Source organism: Coregonus lavaretus (genome assembly GCF_964263955.1).
Source record: "Coregonus lavaretus genome assembly, chromosome: 6".
Lineage (NCBI taxonomy): Eukaryota > Metazoa > Chordata > Actinopteri > Salmoniformes > Salmonidae > Coregonus > Coregonus lavaretus.
Genome location: NC_139993.1, coordinates 43,052,536 through 43,078,660, shown reverse-complemented (window position 1 = coordinate 43,078,660; position 26,125 = coordinate 43,052,536). Strand labels below are relative to the sequence as shown.

The 26,125-nt window shown below is 45.7% G+C and overlaps 1 protein-coding gene across 7 annotated transcripts in view; it reads right to left on the bottom strand.

The window, feature by feature from the left end:
* The window catches only part of LOC311130955 (neuroligin-1), a gene marked incomplete at its 5' end in the record, with an annotated part of 260,040 nt that overhangs the window by 94,725 nt on the left and 139,190 nt on the right, over window positions 1-26,125 (bottom strand). The gene's annotated exons all lie outside the window — the stretch shown is intronic.

Genomic DNA, 26,125 nt, shown 5'->3' with positions numbered 1-26,125 from the left:
GGTTTTCACACACTGTTGCTAGTATTTTGGCCCATTCCTCCATGCAGATCTCTTCTAGAGCAGTGATGTTTTGGGGCTGTCGCTGGGCAACACAGACTTTCAACTCCCTCCAAAGATTTTCTATGGGGTTGAGATCTGGAGACTGGCTAGGCCACTCCAGGACCTTGAAATGCTTCTTACGAAACCACTCCTTCGTTGCCCGGGCGGTGTGTTTGGGATCATTGTCATGCTGAAAGACCCAGCCACGTTTCATCTTCAATGCCCTTGCTGATGGAAGGAGGTTTTCACTCAAAATCTCACGATACATGGCCCCATTCATTCTTTCCTTTACACGGATCAGTCGTCCTGGTCCCTTTGCAGAAAAACAGCACCAAAGCATGATGTTTCCACCCCCATGCTTCACAGTAGGTATGGTGTTCTTTGGATGCAACTCAGCATTCTTTGTCCTCCAAACACGACGAGTTGAGTTTTTACCAAAAAGTTCTATTTTGGTTTCATCTAACCATATGACATTCTCCCAATCCTCTTCTGGATCATCCAAATGCACTCTAGCAAAGTTCAGACGGGCCTGGACATGTACTGGCTTAAGCAGGGGGACACGTCTGGCACTGCAGGATTTGAGTCCCTAGCGGCGTAGTGTGTTACTGATGGTAGGCTTTGTTACTTTGGTCCCAGCTCTCTGCAGGTCATTCACTAGGTCCCCCCGTGTGGTTCTGGGATTTTTGCTCACCGTTCTTGTGATCATTTTGACTCCACGGGGTGAGATCTTGCGTGGAGCCCCAGATCGAGGGAGATTATCAGTGGTCTTGTATGTCTTCCATTTCCTAATAATTGCTCCCACAGTTGATTTCTTCAAACCAAGCTGCTTACCTATTGCAGATTCAGTCTTCCCAGCCTGGTGCAGGTCTACAATTTTGTTTCTGGTGTCCTTTGACAGCTCTTTGGTCTTGGCCATAGTGGAGTTTGGAGTGTGACTGTTTGAGGTTGTGGACAGGTGTCTTTTATACTGATAACAAGTTCAAACAGGTGCCATTAATACAGGTAACGAGTGGAGGACAGAGGAGCCTCTTAAAGAAGTTGTTACAGGTCTGTGAGAGCCAGAAATCTTGCTTGTTTGTAGGTGACCAAATACTTATTTTCCACCATAATTTGCAAATAAATTCATAAAAAATCCTACAATGTGATTTGTCTGTCATAGTTGACGTGTACCTATGATGAAAATTACAGGCCTCTCTCATCTTTTTAAGTGGGAGAACTTGCACAATTGGTGGCTGACTAAATACTTTTTTTCCCCACTGTAGCTATAGTCTTTGCTGTAATAAAGGCTTTACAAAAAAATACAAAGAGTAAAACGTTACAACAGATTTATTTAGTGTTGTTTACATTGTTCCAAATGGTCTGAAAAATTATATTGTAATCTAACAGCACCTGTTTGGCACACATAATATGCACGCAGCACTTGCTCCATACCTTATTTTTCTTGATCTCCAATATTTTCCACAACTAGTCAAATTTATTCCACACGTCTGACTTCCCCTTAACCTCCTGCGCAAACAGTAAACATTCCCCCGTTTCAAGTTTATTTGTCGCGTCCTCTGCATACATTTTGCTGTTACATGTGTTACGGTGTTCAGAGTTTGTTAAAACCAATTTATTGACGTGATTATGATATGCTATAGGTCAGGCCCTATTGGTCACGTGCATGCGATGCATACATACACAAATTAGGGGTTTCGGTAACATAACTTTACAGTCAGAAATGGCTGTAATTATGTTGCAGCTTCAGCAACACGGACAGCGCGATACACATTGTTAATGTTCTGTGGTGGTCGCTGCAGCAGTGAGGAGAGAGAGACAACGGGTGCTAATCACACAGTCACTCATTGTCTTTTTTTTTTTACACAGCGCAGCAAATCTGAGCCAGGCCCGGCACAATCAAATCAATTGCGGTTGGACTCCCTCTAGTCATTTGTGTGTCTTAATTATTTCATCAAACAGTTCGCTTAAAGCATCAGACAAGCTCAGTGCATATAGTTGATTTGATTAAAAAACACATAGGATTTGTCTATATATGGAAAAATACACGTTTTAACATTTAGACCAATCGATTGTTCGAAAGAACAAAAGACTCTTGGTCAACAAATACTTTTTTTAGTCAGGGACAGCCCTAGTATCCAGGCACTCCGCGTTGTGTTGTGCATAAGAACAGCCCTTAGCCGTGGTACAGTATGTTGGCCCTATACCACACCCCCTCGGGCCTTATTGCTTAAATGCACTGAGACAGGGTCACACAAATTATTACGCAGGTCTCTTGATTATTGAAACCATTTTGTACTACTTAATGTGTGACTGTATAAGTTCAATTTCCAATAGTCACAATTGAGATAACATATTTTAGGCAGGCCTGCTGATCTTTGTTAGCCTGCATTGATTTGGTATCTATTGTTGTGTTTCGCAGCTCTGCATGGTGATTATAGTACAATGGTGGTGATGATGTACGCATCCCACACTGGTATTAACTGCAGCTGGGATAATGCATTTAAGCCTGTATGATTTAGAAAACATATCTAGGCGACACAAAGGACTTGCTGAATGTCATGACATAACGCCTTTACATATAGGAATTAGTCAAAAGTGGACAGAATGTACCGTATGGCTTCAGTCTAAAAACATAATCCTGATGGAAAGTGTCACCATTTTATAGGATGTTGTTTTCTACTACTCTAATGAAGAAAAATAATGCTTAAAACTACAGAATGCTGCTGACTTAAATTAGATATATAGAGACAGAGGTTTAATTTTCATCAGGCAATTTATTCCAGAGAATTTGTCAACACATACGAGTGTAAACCCCTCAGTGTGATTTGTTTCTAGTAGGAAAGTGCTTGCTTAGCTCCCACTCCATTGTCTCTCTCAGCCACCAGCCATAGACGGATTATAGGAAAGGCCGGGTCTCAGCCAATTAAACAAAGCGAGTGGGACTGAAGAGTGAAACACATCACAGAATGGATCCGGTACATGCACAAAACGCACAAACCATTTCCAAACGGCCCTCTGGGTGCTAAGACAAAGAGAGGGGCAAGTGAGAGCAACTCAGAGCTCTAAACAGAGCACAGCTCTGGGTATGTCAACAGCCTTGGGCCTAGCCCCCGAGGCCTTGCCTCTACCAGACAGAGCCCAGTAGCCCAGTGGTCCTTTGTAGCTCAATTGGTAGAGCATGGCGTTTGTAACACCAGGGTTGTGGGTTCGATCCCCGGGACCACCCATACGTAAAAATATATGCACACATGACTAAGTCGCTTTGGATAAAGGCATCTGCTAAATGGCATATTATTATTATCACTAGCACAGTCCACCATACCTGAATAATCTATTACGAACAACACAGCTACAGTCGAGGCAAGCTCTTGTTATTAAGATTCAGAGCAAGATGCTGCAGGAAACCTATTGTTTTTCCAGTTTTTTTTTTTTTTTGCCAACCTTTAAGACATCATGCTAACTTTTCTACTTGACAGGAGGGTAAGAGGCCACATACCAAGCACACGGCAATTACAACTATCATGAGTGAGACCATTTGCTAGAATTCCTACAATCAAAAGCAAAAGTCTGCCTTTCACTACATGTCAAGATTCCAGATGATGTATGCGGGTGAAATCATGGCCAACATGGACATTATTCTAGTGTGTTTGATAGAAATCACATCTCTCCAGCCACATCTCTAATGGATATCTCAACCTCCATGGCAGGCTCAGACCTTCCTACCAACCTCCATGGCCCCCAGCTCTCTGCTTGACCTTTCCCTAAGAATGCCCTGCACAACTTCATTACACCCACTTACTGATGCACCACACACTGCAGGAGTGAAGAAATAGATACATAAAGAGTAGCAAGGTCGTGACAGAGCCACCAACCTCAAGACATCACTGGCATACACACACAGAGGAAATGCCTCATACAGCTTGACCACAGATGAATAGTTTACCACCAAACATCGGACAAAACCTTAGCAGGGATATATAGCTGTGTGAAAGAGACAAACTCCCATTTTCAAGCCATATTTGTATTCTCCTGGGCATGCAGGCTAAGTGTTTCCCCACTGAGAAATGGCTGTATGTACATGCTGACATGCCGTCCAGGAAGCAAGGTCAAAGGGACAGGGGCTTGAGTTGGGCTGATAAATCTGTTAGAGCGGACACAGGCCACTTTGCATTCAACCTGGTGCCATTCAATTATCACTCCGCACCAGCCAAGTCCTTGAGGAGCAAAAGGCCTTTGGTGGGGAGGCTGATATAAAAAACTATACAAAATACACAGAGGGAATGGTTTCTAAAGGAAAGCATTCTCTGTCTCATTATTCTGCTCATAGTAATTGATGTCTCCACTCATTTATGGACTGAATGTCTTTAACAATAAACTGACTGTAGCCAGACTGGAAAGTGTATTACTGCAGTAACCTTGGTTCCCACTTGAAGGTCAGCCAGAGTGTCCAAAGACTAGAAAGGGAATCTTTAGAGTGTGAAATTCCTTAGTGTGGATTCAATTTAGTTCCAATTAGAGTTTCTTATCTTCGGTTGAGGAGTGGACAATTATCACTGTCATGGGCCTAACTGTGAAAAAAGACCGTAACAGATCACTCTTACACTCTACATGAAAGCACAATGTCATAACAGAAGAGGCAAAAAAAAATGTTTATATTCTAATGGCTCGATCGTAATATGATAGCCACAGCAGCCTCAGAAGGCTATCAATATTACCACTCCTCTGCTCATTATTACCAGTTAGCATACTCTTGTGATATTGATAATCAATAATCAATCATTTTTAACAGAATCACAGCTGCCATCATTGTGGTGCTTTAGTCTCTGGAGAGTTAAGAATGGAACCTCAGAGCAACCATCAACAGTGAAAATGAAATCAAATGGCAACAAGGGAGCCATCCATCAGAACCAACCGCATTATTTCATCACGTTGTCAGCGAGACATATAAAAAAACTCCCAAAGACTCTGCCACCCAGTCAACACACATCACTAGTGTTTGATGGTATGTTTGGCAGTGCTGTGTACTGGACACACTGTGGCGAGAAGCAGAATACCACAGAGACTTTGGACTCCTTTGACGTGCACATCTTTATATCGTTTGATGAGTTTTGATATCCAGATAGGAGCCTTCAAGTTGTAAATAAAGTCAGACAGACAGGCTATTGTGTAACAAGCAGACCCCCGCATTTAAAAGAGGGAAAGAGTTTGAGCTTGTTAGGAAAGTTTATCTTACAGACAAACAAAGCAATGATGCGCATTTCATCATGCATGACCAATTGTGACCGACCGGCTCGATCTTATGTGGCAAAATTTGAAATTGTGTTTTTTACATTGGATAAAAGTAGAGACTCAGAGCTAGAAAATTGTATATAATACACTACAGTTGAGGAACAATGGGAAAGTAATTCTGCTTTGAAAGCTGATAAACTTGTAACCTCACTTTTATGAAAATGGCCCTTGAATGTTTGGTACACCATCAGCATCGTTCACACCCTCTTAAGCTTTAGCCCCACCCATCTCTTTAAGGATTCACATGTGAGGCCATGTACTAAACAACCAAAGATTTAAAGACGAAAGGCTGGTTTATACTACGGGTGTGTTCGTAAATTTAATCTGGAGTGCCAGAGTGTGTTCGTAAACTCAGAGCGTTGTCAGCTTGTCCGTTCGTAAATTTGAGCGTTCAGAGCGCACACTGGGCGCTCTGGCCGAGGAGTAGAGTTGATCCGAACGTTCTGACCTAACAACAGCAGTCAAGCACCCAAGCTAACTGGCTAACGTTGGCTAGCTTGCTAGCTACCTCTAGACACAAAGAACAGCTAGAGAACAGCTCACTCTGAACATTTTACCCGCCCTAGCAGAGCTGGTTAGGCTGTTTTTATGTTATCCAGAGCGTTGGTGACTGCAACTGTGCTGCTGGCAACAATTTAATTACGCTTTTTTGCCAATGTTTACTGACACTGGCCATATTCAACCGGTGTTGAGCGTTCGTAAATTCATCAGTTATTCTGTGCTCTGGCACACTCAGATGAGAGTGCTCTGAAATCGGAGTAGATAGCCAGAGCAAATTTACCAGCTACGTCTATCGACAGTTGTCGCGGTGACATCATAAACATTCTATTGAAATGGTTACTTGCATAGTGGAGTCTTTTGTTTAGACATGTAGCTAGCTAAACAATGAACCATAATCGCAACTCATAACTTTACTACCCTGCATGACTCTGCAGGTAGCTAACCAGCCAGGTTCAATGTTAGCTAGCTAACATTAGGCTATAACTAGCAATGCAAATGGCTCTGCGATACGAATAATATTACTACACAGATCATACATGTAACATTAGCTAGCGAGCCAGCTAACGTTAGCTAGCTAGCTAACAGTACACTTTAACTTGAAATGAAAATGACTTTCTGACAAAATTAGAAATGTGTAATATCTGAAAATGTAGCTAGCTAGACTATCTTACCCGTATACATGGATGCACGCTTCTCCCTCTCTGTCACGGATGCCATGGTTGCCCTTAGTTTGAAGATGTAATCCGGAGACAGGTGTTTTATACAACAGCCTTCTGTGTGTTCTCTTTTCGACTCCGTCTGCATATTTGCAATCAAACGGCATAATTTTCTCCATCTCCTTAGCTATCATGCTTCCACCAGGCATTCCACTGATTTCAAAACTCTGTCCTCCAGAAAGTGGAAAGCATTAGCAACATTTTAGCAACAGTTCTTCATGATATCTTTCAAAATAGTCGTGCGAGAAAGGATTACCTACACATACTGACCAGCTCATATAGACAGAAGCGTGCTACATGGCAGACCAATCTGAACTCATCTCTCGGCATGTCCTGCCCACTCCTTATCTCAGCCAATCATGGCTAGCGGGAAGGTTGCTGTCTTTTTCCGTGGCTAAACCAACTAGGCTCGTAATTTAACAATTTTATTTGTATTTACAGATGGCATACAAGTTTGTTATTAAGGCACACGGAAGTTCACATATTCCAGAAGGCATTTCTGCCAAAACAATGCATTTTGATCCCCAAAAATGTTTTACGTTCAAATGGCTCTCCTGTTTAGAAGTGACTTGTTTCCTAAAACGAGTCACAATTTAGTTCATTAACTTTATATTCCATTGGAATGTATTTGATGGAGCATTTCATATGTCTGGCCAGAACCCTTTCAGCTCCCAGAGAGTGTTATGGACACCATGGTCTGTGTGTCATTTACTTTAATTTTTCTGTGATCCAATTTACATTTTAGTCATTTAGCAGACGCTCTTATCCAGAGCGACTTCCAATTAGTGAGTGCATACATTTTTCATACTGGCCCCCCGTGGGAATGGATGGCGTAGTCTATAATACAGGAGGAGGTAACACACTGATGGTTGTAATTACCATAGAAGGAGGAAACAGGTCTGCCCTACAATGTCCTTAATTGGTCACTTCATCATGATATGAGGAAAAATTGTAGGAAAAAAAGATTGCTGTTTAGTAAAAGACAGATAGACGTTATCGCTCTCCCAAGGGGACTCACCATTTCCAGATAAATTGAGTACCCTATTAAAATATATTGGATCAACTGTCTACATACCGTTACAGGCGCAAAGGTCACTTGAGATTATTAAAATACCTTTAATTATTATTAAGACATTTTCCACCAGAAAAAACGGTTGATACAAAGACTTAACATGGTCTGACAATGTGACGAGACGAGGCATCAAATACACTGGCCTTTGGCAGCGACACATTCAGCTCTCCAAAAAATGGTTGAACAGAATGTTGCAAGCATATTTAATCCGCATGCGTGGTAGTGTAGAGTGAATGAACAAAAGATAGTGAAAACATGTCAGTCAACCCACACACATTTAGGCTTTACATTTACAGTACATAATGGGCCTTCATTGAGTGTTTAAAAAAAGTGTACTGGAGAAAATAATGTAGCTCTTCATATGCATATTTCCCACAGCCTATATTTTCACATGTAATGTTATTTGTCACACAACATAGGGTGTTTGTGAGGGGGCTGTGTCCTAGCCGCCGCCTCCTTCTCTCAGCACAGAACACAACATGTGTCTAACTGTTTGTGCAGATGTAAGAGAGGGCTCTCTGGTTAAAGTGTTAATTACACTTGTGTTTCAGAAGTTGAGAGAGTGACTTGAGTTTCTGTTCCAGAGAAAAATCACATTAATTCATCTAATGAATTAACTTAATTAAAGCCCCTCACATGTCAGGCCTGGATGATTACATAATTATTTAAAATAATTGGAGAGTTATTTAATGGCACCTTGAGAGAAGATAGAGGTGAGCCACACTGATTCACAGACACTGTGATTGCTCGTCTGATGCATGCCTTGTCTTTATTCCTGCTCTATCCCATCTGCTCTGGGATTTCCTTTGCACCACACTACAGAGAGAGAGAGGGAGGTGCACTAGGCTTTACAGATGTGTTCATACTTTCTCTTAGTCTTGTCAGATTTGGGAATGTAATTTTAATGGGTTGACAAACAAAGTCACTAAAAACAGACACCCCTTAATTATTTTCAACCAAAGTTTGTCTTATCAATCTGTCACGTCTCCTCTCGTTGCTCCCCTCCGGCGCTCTGATTCGCCGGTCTACTGAGCCACCGGTCTGAGCGCACCACCTCGGCAACACCGGAATAGAAACCCAACGCACCCTAATCACCTCCAGCGCACCTGCACCTCATCATCTCATCACCACCCCTATTTAGCCCTGGACTGTTCTAGATGATGTTGTGTGTGATTGTTAAGCTTTGTGTTGTTTACTCTATCTTTGTTATTTCTCTTGCTCATTGTTAAGTAAACCTTGACCTTGTTAATTCATGCATCTGTGCCCTGCCTCTTCGTATACTCAGTACGCATCACAGAATCACACACCAAACGAAAATGGATGCAGCAGGAGTTTCCCAGTGCCTCGACCAGCACCAGCAGCAGCTTGCCCAGACGAACGCCTCCATGCAGGAAGTGCTCCAAACTCTGCATAATCTGCCCAGCGCTCCGGTTCCACCTCAGGGAGCGGCGAGTGCCCCCAATCCACCTGTTCCCGTGCTATCACCCACTCCTGCGGGAACCCTCGCCCTACCGGAGCGCTATGATGGTAAAACTACTAAATGTAGCGGCTTCCTGCTACAGGTTTCCCTTTATTTGGCGCATCAGCCTGAGGCATATCCATCTGACCAAGCCAGCATAGCGCTGGTGATTTCGCTTCTTAAAGGAAAGGTGCTGGATTGGGCCACGGCAGTCTGGGAAGGAGAGGAGGCAGTGGCACTTCCCTACCCCACCTTCCTCGCTAGGTTCAGGGCGGTGTTTGATCATCCCACGGAGGGAAAGGACGGGGGTGAGCGTCTCCTCCATCTACAACAGAGAGAGTGACCTGGGTCCGAGAACGCTCTGAGCGTTCACACGGTGGCGGCGTCTTCCGGCTGGAATGAGCGTGCTCTGTGCACGGCCTTCAGGAGAGGCTTACGGGAGGACATCAAGATGGAACTCGCATGTCGGGATGACGAGATGGACCTTGATACCCTCATCACAACGTCCATCCGTCTTGACGACATGTTGAGAGAGAGACGGCGTTCCCAACACCTCCCGGAGCCTCGACTCTCACCCCATCTGAGCTATGGAAGCCGCCCTGCTTCCGAGTCCTCACCCATGGAGGTGGGCAGCACCCCTACACCACCACGGACCACAGATCTCTTGGCGGCTCCCTATCTAGGCGTTATGACTCCCGTCGCCGCTCCGTGAGTGTTACGGTGCGGCGACCACTGTTTTTAGTTCCCAAAACCATTGTTTTTAGTTCCCATAACGGTGACTGGTTATTCCTTCTCTTCCATTTCTACTGCAATGATAGATTCCGGATCAGAGGGGAACCTTATAGATAGGGAGCTGGTCTCTGAATGGGGGTTGCCCACCGTGCCACTGCCCTCTCCGCTACACGTCACGTCACTGGACAATAAACCCCTCGGATCAGGCACCATTATGCACGTCCCTCTCCCCATCACCATCACCATTCCCACACTAACAGAGCACCACGTCACATCACCCCTTCACAGGATCGTCTTGGGATTGCCCTGGCTCAGACTACACAACCCCACCATCAATTGGAGCACCAAGAGGATCACAGCCTGGTCCACCTCATGCCGGAAGACCTGCCTGCCGGTGGTTTGTTGTTCCAAGTCAGTGGAGAGTCGGATTCTGCCCTCCAGCCCAACATTCCACGTGAGTACGCAGATCTCTCCGATGTCTTCTCTTCATTAAAGGCTACATGTCTCCCTCCTCACAGGCCCTGAGACTGCGCCATTGACCTGCTGGAGGGACAACACCCCCCGAAGAGTCGTATTTACCCCCTTTCCATGGCGGAGACTGAGGCCATGGAGAAGTATGTGGCGGAGACCCTGAAACAGGAGTTCATCAGACGCTCTACCTCTCCTGCCTCCGCCAGCTTCTTCTTCGTGGCCAAAAAAGACAGAGGACTGAGACCATGCATTGACTACAGGGGGCTGAACGCAGTCACCACAAAGTACCGGTACCCCCTCCCTCTGGTTCCGTCGGCCATCGAGCAGCTACGAGGGGCCCGGTACTTTACCAAGTTGGACCTGAGGAGTGCCTACAACCTGATCCGAATCCGGGAAGGAGACGAGTGGAAGATGGCATTCAGCACTACCTCAGGCCACTATGAATATTGCGTCATGCCCTACAGCCTCGCCAACGCACCTTCTGTGTTCCAGTCCTTCGTCAATGACGTGTTCCGGGACATGCTGAGTAGACAGGTGGTGGTGTATATCGATGATATCCTGATCTACTTGACTACGTTCAAGGAGCACGTCAGGGACGTCCGAGCTGTCCTACTCCGCCTCCGGGAACACAGCCTGTTGGTGAAGGGGGAGAAATGTGAATTCCACCAACAGGCCATCTCCTTCCTGGGATACCGGATCAGTCCTCAGGGGGTGTTCATGGAAGGAGTGAAGACGGACACCATCAGGTCATGGCCAGTTCCCACCACCATCAAGGGCCTACAGAGCTTCCTGGGCTTCGCTAATTTCTACCGGTGTTTCATCAGGTCCTTCAGCTCCATAGCTGCCCCGCTCACCTCTCTCCTTAAGGGTGGGCCTCAGAAGCTGGCCTGGAACCCTGAGGCTGACACTGTCTTGAAGAGGCTGAAGGAGAGGTTCACCACAGCGCCCATCCTAAAACACCCAGATCCATCTCGTCCTTTCATCCTGGAGGTGGACGCATCAGAGGAGGGCGTGGGTGCGGTCCTCTCCCAGCGGCACGGTAAGCCAGAGAAAATATATCCCTGTGCCTTTCTCTCTAAAAAGCTTACCCCCGCAGAGAGGAACTATGGAGTTGGAGACAGGGAGCTGTTGGCGGTGGTCCTCGCTCTGGAGGAATGGAGACACTGGCTGGAGGGCGCAGTCCATCCATTCCGGATTCTTACTGACCACCGGAATTTGGAGCACATAAGGGCAGCGAAACGGATGAACTCTTGTCAAGCCAGGTGGGCCCAATTTCTCACTCGCTTCCAATTCATTCTGTCCTACTGCCCAGGATCCCAGAATGTGAAAGCCGACGCACTCTCCAGGATGCACCATACTGGAGAAAGGAAGGTTCTGGGGGATCCTATCCTGCCCTTGCCTCTCATCGTTGCTCCTGTTGTTTGGGATGTGGATGAAGACATCCGCCTGGCGGCTCAGGAGGACCCAGTGCCTGCCAATGCCCCTCTGGGGCGCGTGTATGTACCCACCAGTGTCCGTGACTGCCTGCTGATCTGGGCGCACACCACCCTTACGGCAGGGCACTCTGGTATTACGTGCACCCTGCATTCTCTAGCCCAAAAATACTGATGGCCCACCTTGGCTTCTGATTTCTTCCGCTACGTCAACTCCTGTTCCGTATGTGCCCAAACGAAGATACCTCGGAATGCTCCGGCAGGCAAACTAGTTCCTCTCCCAGTGCCTTAGCGACCTTGGTCACACCTATCTATAGACTTTGTCACCGACCTTCCACGTTCTGACGGCTTCACCACAGTCATGGTGGTCGTAGATCGGTTCTCCAAATCATGCTGTTTTTTGCCACTAACTGGTCTTCCTTCTGCTCTCCAGGTCGCTGAGGTCCTGTTCCAAAAGGTCTTCTGGCATTATGGACTTCTGGAGGACATCGTCTCGGACCGTGGCCCCCAATTCACCTCCCGAGTGTGGAAGGCTTTCCTGGAGAAGATCGGGGCCACGGCCAGCCTCACTTCCGGGTATAGGCCTCAGTTGAATGGGTAGGTGGAGCTGGGGAGGTTTCTTCGTTGACACTGTCAGGACCGGCAGGGTGAGTGGGCGAGGTTTCTTCCCTGGGCAGAATATGCCCAGAACTCCCTCGTTCACTCCTCCACGGGGCTCACTCCCTTCCAGTGCATCCTGGGGTACCAGCCGGCTCTGGCCCCTTGGACACCCAGCCAGACCGATGCGCCCGCTGTCGACGAGTGGTTCCACAGGGCCGGAGAGGTCTGGGACGCCGCCCATGTCCATCTCCAGAGGGCCATTAGTCAGCAGAAGGACCAAGCCGACCGCCACCGCAGTGAAGCCCCTGTATTCCAGCCTGGGGATCGTGTCCGGCTGTCCACAAAAAACCTCCCTCTCCGCCTGCCCTGCAAGAAACTGAGCCCCTGGTTTGTGGGGCCGTTTAATGTCCTCCGGCGGATAAATGAGGTATAATACCGGCTGCTCCTTCCCCCTCACTACCGTATCTCACCCACTTTTCATGTGTCTCTCCTCAGGACGGTGGTTCCTGGTCCTTTGGCGGATGCTGTCCCCCAGGGTACACCTCCTCCGCCCCTAGACATTGACGGGAGTCCGGCGTATGCGGTGAGGGACCTGCTGGGTTCCGTGGGGGGCGGCTCCATTACCTGGTGGACTGGGAGGGGTATGGTCCTGATGAGAGGAGCTGGGTTCCGGCTGGGGACGTTCTGGACCCCAACCTAATTCGGCCCTGACCGGCCCGCTCCTCGTCCTCAGGGTCATCCTCCTGGCCGGCGACGTCCAGCGGCTGGAGCCGCGCGTCCGGGGTGGGGGGGGGGGGTGGTGGCTCTGTCACGTCTCCTCCCGTTGCTCCCCTCAGGCGCTCTGATTCGCCAGTCTACTGAGCCACCGGTCTGAGCGCACCACCGGAATGGAAACCCAACACACCCTAATCACCTCCAGCGCACCTGCACCTCATCATCTCATCACCACCCCTATTTAGCCCTGGACTGTTCTAGATGATATTGTGTGTGATTGTTAAGCTTCGTGTTGTTTACTCTATCTTTGTTATTTCTCTTGCTCATTGTTAAGTAAACCTTGAACTTGTTCATTCCTGCATCTGCGTCCTGCCTCTTCGTATACTCAGTATGTGTCACACAGTCTAATTTTCACACACTGTAGCAGTAGTTACCATCAGTCCAATAGATGGTGCTGTTGCACTGTGGTAGTGGGGTAAAGAACAAGTTCTGGCCAAGCACGCACATTATTCTTCAGAATAAAGAAAGCGCCAGAAGTGTCAAGACGATCCATTTCTCTTTATCTCTAAAGGCCACCTTCAGATTCAGTCTGAGGCCGGTAACATTTGGGGGCTCGTGCGGGATTGCAACACTGTATAGCTGGTTCCTGATCCTACAACACTGAGATACTGATGGCAGAGCTGCAGAGAGGGCTGCGAGAGTCATCCAGAGAGCTGAGGCTACAGAGAGAACTTCGAGAGTCATCAAAGAGCAGAGTGAGACATCAGGTATCCAGTGAAGATGGTGACACATCGCAAGATCATCTGGGACATCCAAAAACAGCTAACATCACTGAATGGAAGCCAGCACACACTAGCAGTGGCACTACACAGCGAGAATGAGAGAGACATTCCAGAGGCATCTGAGTCCTACGAACCAGATCCCTTCGACTACATCATTGACCACATCAAGGGTGAGAAGCTGCTGAAGCTGACGGACGAGGGCTTGTCCTGCTTGCCCCACCTGCATGATCAACCTGATAAACTGTTATCAACCAAAGAAAATTACACTACACCAACCGAAGAAAACGACAACACACCAAATAAACACAATGACACTACATCAACCAAAACCAACGACAACACACCAACTGAGAACAACAACACGACACCAACCAAAGGCACTGTGAGCAATGGTACTGAGCCTGCAGCACTCCTTGTTGCAGAACAGGTATCTGGGTTGGTGAGGGTTACTGATGTAGCTGCAAAGCTGCCCCGTAGAGAGTTTAAGATACATGGTGGACAAATCTCTGATTCTGGGTCTGATTTTACTTACAGCATTTCTCAGAGAGAAATATGCAAAGTCGGAGGTAGTCAGAAATGTACTCAATGTAATCAAACCAGGTACTTTCAGGGACATGTTGACAAACAAAGAGGGTCTTACTGTAGCTGAGCTAAAACGCTTCCTTAGGTCCCATCTCAGAGATAAAAGTAGCACAGAGCTCTTTCAGGAGCTGAGTAATGCTGTACAGCAGGACAAGGAAACCCCTCAGCAGTTTCATACAGGTTAATGGGGCTAAAACAGCGGTTACTGTTTGCGTCACAGCAGAGTGGTGACGGGTTTGACTATGACAAGGAGCTGCTGCAGGGTATGCTTCTCCACACACAAAAATCAGAGATGACATCAAGAAACACATCTCTGGTCGTAGTGTGACTGACGACTTCATCCTCGAGCAGAGAACAAAATCAGCCAGTGAGGAAGCAGATAGACAGAAACGTCTAGGTCGCAGTGCTAGACACAGACCAGTAAATGTCAGCTCAACACAGAAACATGGGGAAAGTGAACAATGTGACCAGTCTCCCCCACTCAGGTTGACGGTAAAGTGAAGGCCAACCACACAGCCATCCAGGAGCTGACTGATACTGTGTCGGCACTGGCTCAAAACCTGGAGAAAATTATGAAACCTACTGCAGGTCAGACCCAGGGATACACATCCCCCATCCTCTAGAGCACAGACGAGAGGTGAGGCACAAGGATATGCCCCCTCCCCACAATCCAAAGCACAGACGACAGAGAGAGTCAACACCAAGGTTAAATGGTCTCTGTAGCTCAGCTGGTAGAGCACGGCGCTTGTAACGCCAAGGTAGTGGGTTCGATCCCCGGGACCACCCATACACAAAAAATAAATAATGTATGCACGCATGACTGTAAGTCGCTTTGGATAAAAGCGTCTGCTAAATGGCATATTAATTAATATTATTAAATTAAATGTCGAGACTGTGCCCAGCAAGGGATCGAAAGCTGCCCTCACTGCTTCCGCTATGGTCAAGAAGGACACAGAGCCGTCGGCTGCCTGAAGAGACAGACGTCAGGAAAAGGGTCCAGGTCGCTGACGAGGGACAGACAGTGACCACTGCAAACAAAACGTGTCCACTCCATGTCAACTGTGTGAAGACAGAGAAACCAGCCACACCACCACACACAGCAACACCACAACACACTCAGTCTAAGACACCAAATGTGAAACGCGTAGCACAACTCATTGGCAATAGATGTATGGTCTCATGTCTAGTCAATGGTGTCAAAGCAGAGATGTTGTTAGACACGGGGGCACGGGTTAGCATTGTAGGGAGGGCCTGGGTAGAGAATGCTTTGCCAAGTGTTAAGATCCAACCCCTTGAGACTTTGTTAACTGATGGCCAGCTCCACGTGACTGCAGCCTACGACACTGCTGTCCCCTTTAATGGATGGCTAGAAGTGTTCCTGGGGCTTTTGAGTACTCAACATGGGAAAATGGCCATACATGTGCCTATGCTAGTCAGTCAGAGCTGTGTAGACTGTCCACTAATAGGCTTTAATGTCATAGAGGAACTCATCAGAGAAAACAGCTAACAACATGATGGTGTCAATCTCAGTGCTCTGCTAAGTGAGGGGATGAATGTTAGAGGATTAGTTGTTGACACCATGGTCTCTGCCATTCAAGTTATGACACATAAATAAATGTCACCGACATGTTGTGAAAGTGGGAAAGAAAGGCTCACCATTCATACAGGTCAAATAGCAGAGGTGAAATGCAGAATCAGAGCCTGGCCAGAGGGAGTAACAATGATGTTCGAGCCAGCCATGGAGAGCCACTGCCCAGATGGGTTGGAGCTGTTTCCATGCCTCGTGGATGTGCCCTGTGGCGCCTCTAAGGTGGTAAAGATTCCAATCCATAACTCCACACAACATGACATTTACCTCTCTCAGAGAACAGTGCTGGGCTGGGTAGAGAAAATAGCTGACATCAGACCTGTAATCACTCCACCTGACAGTCAGAAGAAGCCTGTGAGTCAGTTCAGTGATGCTTACCTCTGCACAACTCAGCTCCATTCTGAACAACATGAACAGAGAAAAGAGAGTCACACACCAGCTGTGTCCAGAAAAAAATGGCTCCCCCTTTTGACTTAGAACATCAACAGGAAAAGTAGCAGGGAAATGGTCAGAAGAATGTTGTATGAGGAATCTGATGTGTTCGCACAGGAAGATGGTGACATCGGCTGTATTCCAAACCTGAAGCTGAAACCCAACTTGAAGGATGACACGCCTGTCCAGAAAAGCTAAAACTCCATTCCGAAACCCCTATACAAAGAGGTGAAAGAATATGTCCAAAACCTGCTGGAAAGAGGCTGGATCAAGAAATCCACATCACCATACTCATCCCCAGTGGTTTGCGTGCGGAAGAAGGACTGCAGTATGCAGTTATGTGTCGACTTCAGAGAGCTGAATTGCAAGATCATGCCTGACCATCACCTGTTGCCACGGATACAAAACCTATTGGACAACCTAGGGGGATACACCTGGTTCTCGATACTAGACCAAGGCAGCGCTTACCATAAAGGCTTTGTGGATGAAAGATCAAGACATGCCACCGTGTTCAGCTCCCCCTGTGGGTTATATGAGTGGGCTCGCATTCCCTTTGGCCTGACCAACGAGTTCTAGAGGGCATTAGAGACAACTGCGGTTCTCCATATCTACACAATGTTCTATGCTATTCCAAGACGTTCAGTGAAAATGACGAAGACCTGAGAAGAGTGCTGTGTCAGATGAGGGAGCAGGGTATCAAACTGCGGCCAAAAAAGTGAGAAGTCTTCTGACGGCAAGTGAGGTACATAGGTCGGATGGTATCCGGCGAGGGAGTCCAAATTGACCCAAAAGACTTAGAGGCCGTATTGCTGCTAAAAGAGAAGGAGCCACAGACATTTGGAGAGGTCCGAAACAATGCTGGGATTCCTCAGCTATTACAGGTCGTTCATCCAGGATTTCTCCCAGCTGGCCAAACCAGTTGCTACAAAGTCCAGAAGAAGCAAGGGGTAAAACTGCCAAGCGCAAACCAAGAGAGGCAAAATCCAGCAGTGGACAACTGCATCTCAAGACTCCAGTCCAGTGGATGTCTGTACACAGAGCCATCGTAGCTATGTTTGTGGACATGCTAACCCATACTAGCGTACCCTGACTTACAGAGAAAAACTACCACCTCCACTCAAGTACACAGACAACAACCCGTTGACCTACGTTCTGAGCACAGCAAGACTCACCGCTGGGTCGGGGAGGTGATTGACTTCCACTTCAACCTGAAGTACAGATCTGGGAAGATGAATACAGATGCTGACACGCTATCACATTGTCCTGTCAATCTCCACAGCCACGTGGGTGAATACACGGAAGCTATGCCACCAGATGTCATCTCAGCTATATGGCAAGGAAGCAAAGCAGTGAGAAATGAGGATGTTCCATGGGTGGCTGCACTGCAACTCAACTCTACAGACGGTGGTGTGTCACCTGGAGGTGTGCCTGCCATCACACCGGAGAACATCAAAGCTGCAAAGCACAAAGATGCTGCAATCAGAGAAGTCATCTTGATGAAAAACAAAGGATGGAATCCAAATGAGAAAGAGAAAAAGCTAATGGGACCAGAAACAAGGAGACTTGTGCATGAGTAGATAGAATCCTGTACAGACAGGCTGGAGAACAAAAGCAACTGGTGTTACCCAGCAAGCTGAAACCAGTGATGCTGAAGAACTTACATGACGACATCGGCCACGTCGGAGTAGACAAAGTGATCCATCTAGTCAGGGAAAGATTCTACTGGCCGTTCATGCAGCATGAAGTAGAGGACTATGTGATCAGACAGTGCATGTATCAAGCAGAAATGTCCCTGTGTTCCAGAGAAAGCACATATGGGTTCTATCACCACCAGTGTACCATTCAAGCTGCTCTCTGTTGATTACATGCACCTGGAGCTAATCAAAGGAACGAATACATCCTTATATTGATCAATCACTTCACACGCTTTGCACAGACCTACCCAATGAAGAATAAGTCAGGAAAAACTGCAGCCAAGAAGATATTCCAAGACTTCATTCCTCAGTTCAGCTATACTACTAAGCTTTACCACGACCAAGGGCGAGAGTTTGAGAACAACCTGTACCAGAGACTCCAACAGCCTGCAGGGATCTCACACTCTCGAACAACCCCATATTATCCACAAGGGAGCCCTGTGGAAAGGATGAACCGAACACTCCTGCAGATGCAAGAAGAGAAGAAGACAGACTGGTAAGACCTTCTCCAAAACATTGTCCATGCCTACAACTGTAAAACGCACGAAGCAACGGGATCCTCACCATTCTTCCTCCTGTATGGCAGAGCCCCACGCCTTCCCATCTAACTACTGTTCAACCTCGAACCAGAAACTAAGACAAGAACCCAACATACATTCACCGAGAAGTGGGCAACAAAACTGCAAGATCGCTTCTGAGAACAGTCAAAAGTCCACAGCGAAAGGAAAGAAGTACTACGACAAGGGTGTCAAAGGTGCAATACTCCAGTCAGGCGACCGAATCCTTGTGAGGAACCTATCGGAGAGAGGTGGCCCTGGGGAGAAGACGGTACACCAAGTCGTAGAGAGGATCAAAGAGGGTCCAGTGTCCAAGATCCAGTCAGAGTCTGGAGACAAATCCCTTCTTGTGCTGCACCGGAACCTCCTGTTACTTGACTTAGCTAAATGACTTACCTATGAAACAAGACACTCAAACCAAATTTGTAAAAAGAAAAATACAAATACAGAAACAGACAAGATGACCAAGAATTTGACAGTTCAGATAAAGAGGAAAGCTACAATACTTACTTGTACAGTCCTCGGCTCCACTAGAGCGATGTCAGACTGCAACCAAGTCAACCAGAGCAGCATACCAGACTGCAAGCTACTGCTAAGGAGTTCAGACCTACAGTGACACCACAAGAACCAGAACAGATCGAGGAACAGCCTGAAGAGCCTGAAGTGGATGACGAAGTGCAGGAGGAACTCCAAGATGTCGTACCAGTGCAGCAGCCAGAGGTCAATAAAGAGGAAGACTTACAGCGGACGTCTGAAGTTTACATACACTTAGGTTGGAGTCATTAAAACTCGTTTTTCAACCACTCCACAAATTTCTTGTTAACAAACTATAGTTTTGGCAAGTCGGTTAGGACATCTACTTGGTGCATGACACAAGTAATTTTTCCAACAATTGTTTACGGACAGATTATTTCACTTATAATTCACTGTATCACAATTCCAGTGGGTCAGAAGATTACATACACTAAGTTGACTCTGCCTTTAAACAGCTTGGACAATTCCAGAATATGATGTCATGGCTTTAAAAGCTTCTGATAGCCTAATTGACATAATTTGAGTCAATTGGAGGTGTACCTGTGGATGTATTTCAAGGCCTACCTTCAAACTCAGTGCCTTTTTGCTTGACCTCATGGGAAAATCAAAAGAAATCAGCCAAGACCTCAGAAAAAACATTGTAGACCTCCACAAGTCTGGTTCATCCTTGGGAGCAATTTCCAAACGCCTGAAGGTACCACGTTCATCTGTACAAACAATAGTACGCAAGTATAAACACCATGGGACCACGCAGCCATCATACCGCTCAGGAAGGAGACACGTTCTGTTTCCTAGAGATGAACGTACATTGGTGCGAAAAGTGCAAATCAATCCCAGAACAACAGCAAAGGACCTTGTGAAGATGCTGGAGAAAACAGGTACAAAAGTATCTATATCCACAGTAAAACGTGTCCTATATCGACATAACCTGAAATGCCGCTCAGCAAGGAAGAAGCCACTGCTCCAACATCCCCATTAAAAAGCCAGAATACGGTTTGTAACTGCACATTGGGACAAAGATCGTACTTTTTGGAGAAATGTCCTCTGGTCTGATGAAACAAAAATATAACTGTTTGGCCATAATGACCATCGTAATGTTTGGAGGAAAATGGGGGTTTGCTTGCAAGCCGAAGAACACCATCCCAACTGTGAAGCATGGGGTGGCAGCATCATGCTGTGTGGGTGCTTTGCTGCAGGAGGGACTGGTGCACTTCACAAAATAGATGGCATCATGAGGAAGGAAAATTATGTGGATATATTGAAGCAACATCTCAAGACATCAGTCAGGAAGTTAAAGCTTCGTCGCAAATGGGTCTTCCAAATGGACAATGTCCCCAAGCATACTTCCACAGTTGTGGCAAAATGGCTTAAGGACAACAAAGTCAAGGTATTGGAGTGGCTATTACAAATCCCTGACCTCAATCCTATAGAACATTTGTGGGCAGAACTGAAAAAGCATGTGCGAGCAAGGAGGCCTACAAACCTGACTCAGTTACACCAGCTCTGTCAGGAGGAATGGGACAAAATTCACCCAACTTATTGTGGGAAGCTTGTGGAAGGATACCCGAAACGTTTGATCCAAGTTAAACAATTTAAAGGCAATGCTACCAAATACTAATTGAGTGTATGTAAACTGCTGACCCACTGGGAATGTGATGAAAGCAATAAAAGCTGAAATAAATCATTCTCTCTACTATTATTCTGACATTTCACATTCTTAAAATAAAGTGGTGATCCTAACTGACCTAAGACAGGGAATTATTACTAGGATTAAATGTCAGGAATTGTGAAAAACTGAGTTTAAATGTATTTGGTTGAGGTGTATGTAAACTATGACTTCAACTGTAGATGTATTTATTTACCCAAGAGAGCATACCCGGGTTACCCAGGAGAAAAGTGATTCATTCTCGGGATGGAAGATTTGTAAAATACCAGGAAAATATTCAACCCTAGCGCGCACTATTCTTCAAAATAAAGAAAGTGATAAAGAAAATAAAGAAAGTGACCAGAACTGTCAAGACGATAACTTTTGCGTCAGTTTCTCTTTATCACTACAGGCCACCTTCAGATTCAGTCTGAGGCCTGTGACATAATCACAAACAGTGCACATTCCGTTCTCTGAACAAGTTCCATTTGCTGTAATACTATAAATTCTATAAAATCCTTCTAGAGTTCAGTTATCCTCTCAGTATGGGCTTTTAAGCCACATTTCTTACACACAACCATTTGGTACCTGGCTGTCCGTAATTCCAGATTATTATGGGATGAGTTGTACAGTGCTTCATCTGTCCTGGGAATGATTAACTGCTTACAATGTTAATGAAATTAGCCAGACAAGGCAAGTCGTTTAATTCTCTTTGGGCCTATTAAACTTCTCAATTCACTACATTTCTTTCAATGGACTTTTCTGGGTAATAGAATTTCCAACAAATCCTGCAACTAAAATGAACAGAGTTGAAGAGGGAATGTTGGCCACGGCCATTATAAATAATGTGTACAGCCATCTTTTGTTTTTCATTTGAAGTGTGGCCCATTGTGATCGCAGTCTCGGTGAAATATGGTTACAGCAGTGAGATGGCAGAGTGTTATTTTGATTAGGGTGAGAGCCATTGTACCAGAACACATTCACAGACATTTAAAAGTAGCTCAAGCATAAAAATTTGCATTTGTGTGGGCGCGTGCTGTTCTGGCTGCTAATGCAAAATAATACTTTACAAATGTATATGGACTTCTCCAGACCCAGATACTGTAATAGGTTTCTTTATAAAACTTTATTCTATTAGATCATTTCTGGTACAAATTGTATGTCTATGTTTGAATAAATTAGCACAAATTGCTTCTGTGATGAATTGCTCAAGGAGTGTGGAGGATAGGAAGACGGAGGATGCTATATTAAACATGGCTCATCTTGAATAATTGAAAAATAATGCAAGTAATGGATACAACTATTGACTTGGTGGTTTTGAGAAACAAATGCTCAAGCATATTAAATTGCTGTTCATAGCGGGAGGCAGGGCTTTCTCCTATAGATCTCAATTTTTATGGAACAGTCTGCCTACCCATGTGAGAGACGCAGACTCAGTCTCAACCTTTAAGTCTTTACTGAAGACTTATCTCTTCAGTAGGTCATATGATTGAGTGTAGTCTGGCCCAGGAGTGTGAAGGTGAACGGAAAGGCTGGAGCAACGAACAACCCTTGCTGTCTCTGCCAGGCCGGTTCCCCTCTCCACTGGGGTTCTCTGCCTCTAACCCTGTTGCAGGGGCTGAGTCACTGGCTTGCTGGTGCTCTTTCATGCCGTCCCTGGGAGGGGTGCGTCACTTGAGTGGGTTGAGTTACTGACGTGATCTTCCTGTCTGGGTTGGCGCCCCCCCCTTGGTTTGTGCTGTGGTGGAGACCTCTGTGGGCTATACTCGGCCTTGTCTCAGGATTGTAAGTTGGTGGTTGGGGATATCCCTCTAGTGGTGCGGGGGCTGTGCTTTGGCGGAGTGGGTGGGGTTATATCCTTCCTGTTTGGCCCTGTCCGGGGGTTTCTTCGGATGGGGCCACAGTGTCTCCGGACCGCTCCTGTCTCAGCCTCCAGTATTTATGCTGCAGTAGTTTATGTGTCGGGGGGCTGGGGTTAGTTGGTTATACCTGGAGTACTTCTCCTGTCTTATCCAGTGTCCTGTGTGAATTTAAGTATGCTCTCTCTAATTCTCTCGTTCTCTCTTTCTCTCTGAGAACCTGAGCCCTAGGACCATACGTCAGGACTACCGGGCATGATGACACCTTGCTGTCCCCAGTCCGCCTGGCCTTGCTGCTATTCCAGTTTCAACTGTTCTGCCTGCGGCTACGAAACCCCTACCTGTCCCAGACCTGCTGTTTTCAACTCTTAATGATCGGCTATGAAAAGCCAACTGAGAGACCTGAGCCCTAGGACCATACGTCGGGACTACCGGCCGTGGTGACTCCTTGCTGTCCCCAGTCCGCCTGGCCTTGCTGCTATTCCAGTTTAAACTGTTCTGCCTGCGGTTATGGAACCCCTACCTGTCCCAGACCTGCTGTTTTCAAACTCTTAATGATCGGCTATGAAAAGCCAACTGAGATTTATTCCTGATTATTATTTGACCATGCTTGTCACTTATGAACATTTTTGAACATCTTGGCATGGTTCTGTTATAATCTCCACCCGGCACAGCCAGAAGAGGACTGGCCACCCCTCATAGCCTGGTTCCTCTCTAGGTTTCTTCCTAGGTTTTCGCCTTTCTAGGGAGTTTTTCCTAGCCACCGTGCTTCTACACCTGCATTACTAGCTGTTTGGGGTTTTAGGCTGGGTTTCTGTACAGCACTTCGAGATATTAGCTGATGTAAGAAGGGCTATATAAAATAAAATTGATTGATTGATTGATTGATAATCTCACAACTCAGTGATATATATATATTTTTTATTTATTTTTTATTTTACCCCCAATTTCGTCATATCCAATTACGATCTTGTCTCATCGCTGCAACTCCCCAACGGGCTCGGAAGAGGTGAAGGTCGAGTCATGCGTCCTCCGAAACATGACCCGCGAATCCGCGCTCCTTAACACCCGCCTGCTTAACCCGCTGCGCCACTCGGGAGGCCTGGTCGAAACTTTTTAATGACAAATCATCTGTACCCATTTCTAGGTCCGACTATAACAAATGGAAATAGCTACATAAGCTATCTAAGCAAAATAAAGCGGCCTTGAATTACTCGAAAAGAGTCCAATTGGATGAAATGAAAGGAAAAAATGTATTTCTGAGACCTCCGTCATTGTTCAAAGATATGTTCATTCTACACAGTAGACAGAATGGGATAAAGAATCCAGCACGGCAGAAATAATGTGGGAGGCAAAACTCTTATCAGTCAATTTGAAATAATTTCTCGCTAAAGTATCTGTAATTACCAGCGGCTTTGCTTTCCCTGGGCCTCACACAGTGTGGGTCACAACTTACAACACACAGATAGGTTAGCATGGATACCATCATCAGCTAATAATGTGGCTTCAAGGGAAACAACTTATTAGAGTTCCAAAGAGAATAGAGAGAGTAGGAATACTAGAGTTATTTCTCTCAAAGGGACTGCCCAACAATCAGTTATCTCATTAATAATATTTTAAAACCTACTGTAGCATATTTCCTTCCTTCTATTGATGTACTAGGGAAATGCAAAGACATTCAAAATGAATGTGAGGTACGGAGATGGCAGGGAGGATGGAAAAAGGTTTGAAAAAACTGTAATCTATTCTAGTGCTTCCTTTACCACTCAGTAAGTATTCGCACCCCTTGACTTTTTCCACATTCTGTTGTGTTAAAGCCTGAATTTGAAATGGCTTAAATTGAGTCAACCCCTTTGTTATGGCAAGCCTAAATAAGTTCAGGAGTAACAAAAAAAAGTTGCGTAATAAGTTGCAGGGACTCACTCTGTGTGCAATATTAGTGTTTAACATGATTTTTGAATCACTACCCTGTACCTCTGTACCCCACACATGCAATTATCTGTAAGGTCCCTCAGTCGAGTAGTGAATTTCAACCACAGATTCAACCACAAAGACCAGGGAGGTTTTCCAATGCCTTGCAAAGAAGGGCACCTATTGGTAGATGGGTAAAAAAATAAAAAGCAGACATTGAATATCCCTTTGAGCATGGTGAAGTTATTAATTACACTTTGAATGGTGTATCAATACACCCAGTCACTACAAAGGTACAGTTATCCTTCCTAACTCAGTTGCCAGAGAGGAAGGAAACCGCTCAGGGATTCACCAATGGTGACTTTAAAACAGTTACAGAGCTTAATGGCTGTGATAGGAGAAAACTGAGGATGGATCAACAACATAGTAGTTACTCCACAACACTAACCTAAACAACAGAGTGAAAAGAAGGAAGCTTGTACAGAATACAAATATTCCAAAACATGCATCCTGTTCGCAACAAGGCACTAAAGTAATACTGCAAAAAATGTGCCAAAACAATTAACTTTTTGTCCTGAATACAAAGTGTTATGTTTGGGGCAAATCCAACACAACACATTACTGAGTACCACTCTCCATATTTTCAAGCACAGTGGTGGCTGCATCAAAGTATGGGTATGCTTGTAATCGTTAAGGACTGTTTCGTTTTTCAGGATAAAAAAGAAATGGAATGGAGCTAAGCACAGGCAAATTCCTAGAGGAAAACCTGGTTCAGTGTGCTTTCCTCCAAACACTGGGAGATTAATTCACCTTTCAGAAGGAAAATAACCTAAAACACAACACCAAATCTACACTGGAGTTGCTTACCAAGAAGACAGTGAATGTTCTACTTGAAAATCTATGGCAAGACCTGAAAATGGTTGTCTGGCAATGGTCAACAACCGATTTGACAGAGCTTGAAGAATTTTTAAAATAATAAATGGGCAAATGTTGCACAATCCAGGTGTGGAAAGCTCTTAGAAACTTATCCAGAATGACTCAGGGGTGTGAATACTTATGTAAATTAGATATTTCTGTATTTCATTTTCAATACATTTGCTAACATTTCTAAAAACATGTTTTCACTTTTTCATTATGGGGTATTGTGTGTAGATGGTGAGAGAAAAACAATATATTTAATCAATTTTGAATTCAGGCTGTAACTATAATAAGTCAAGGGGTATGAATACTTTCTGACGGCACTGTACAAACAACACATCCAAGTGTTCACAAGCCCATCCATGCCTTCTAAAACAGCCATAGATTTCCATTAAGTCGATGCTTCAACCAGATGGTAAGCAAAAATTCACTCCTACAGGCCGAGCTCTAAGAGGTCACTCCACTTATCAAAACATTGCAGTGGAAATACAAGCTCTAATCAATAGTAGGATGGCTCACTTGAGCCGCGCCCAACCCCCAACCCACTCATTTATCAACATAATATTGCCAGCTCATCGTCGACTCTACCACACATTC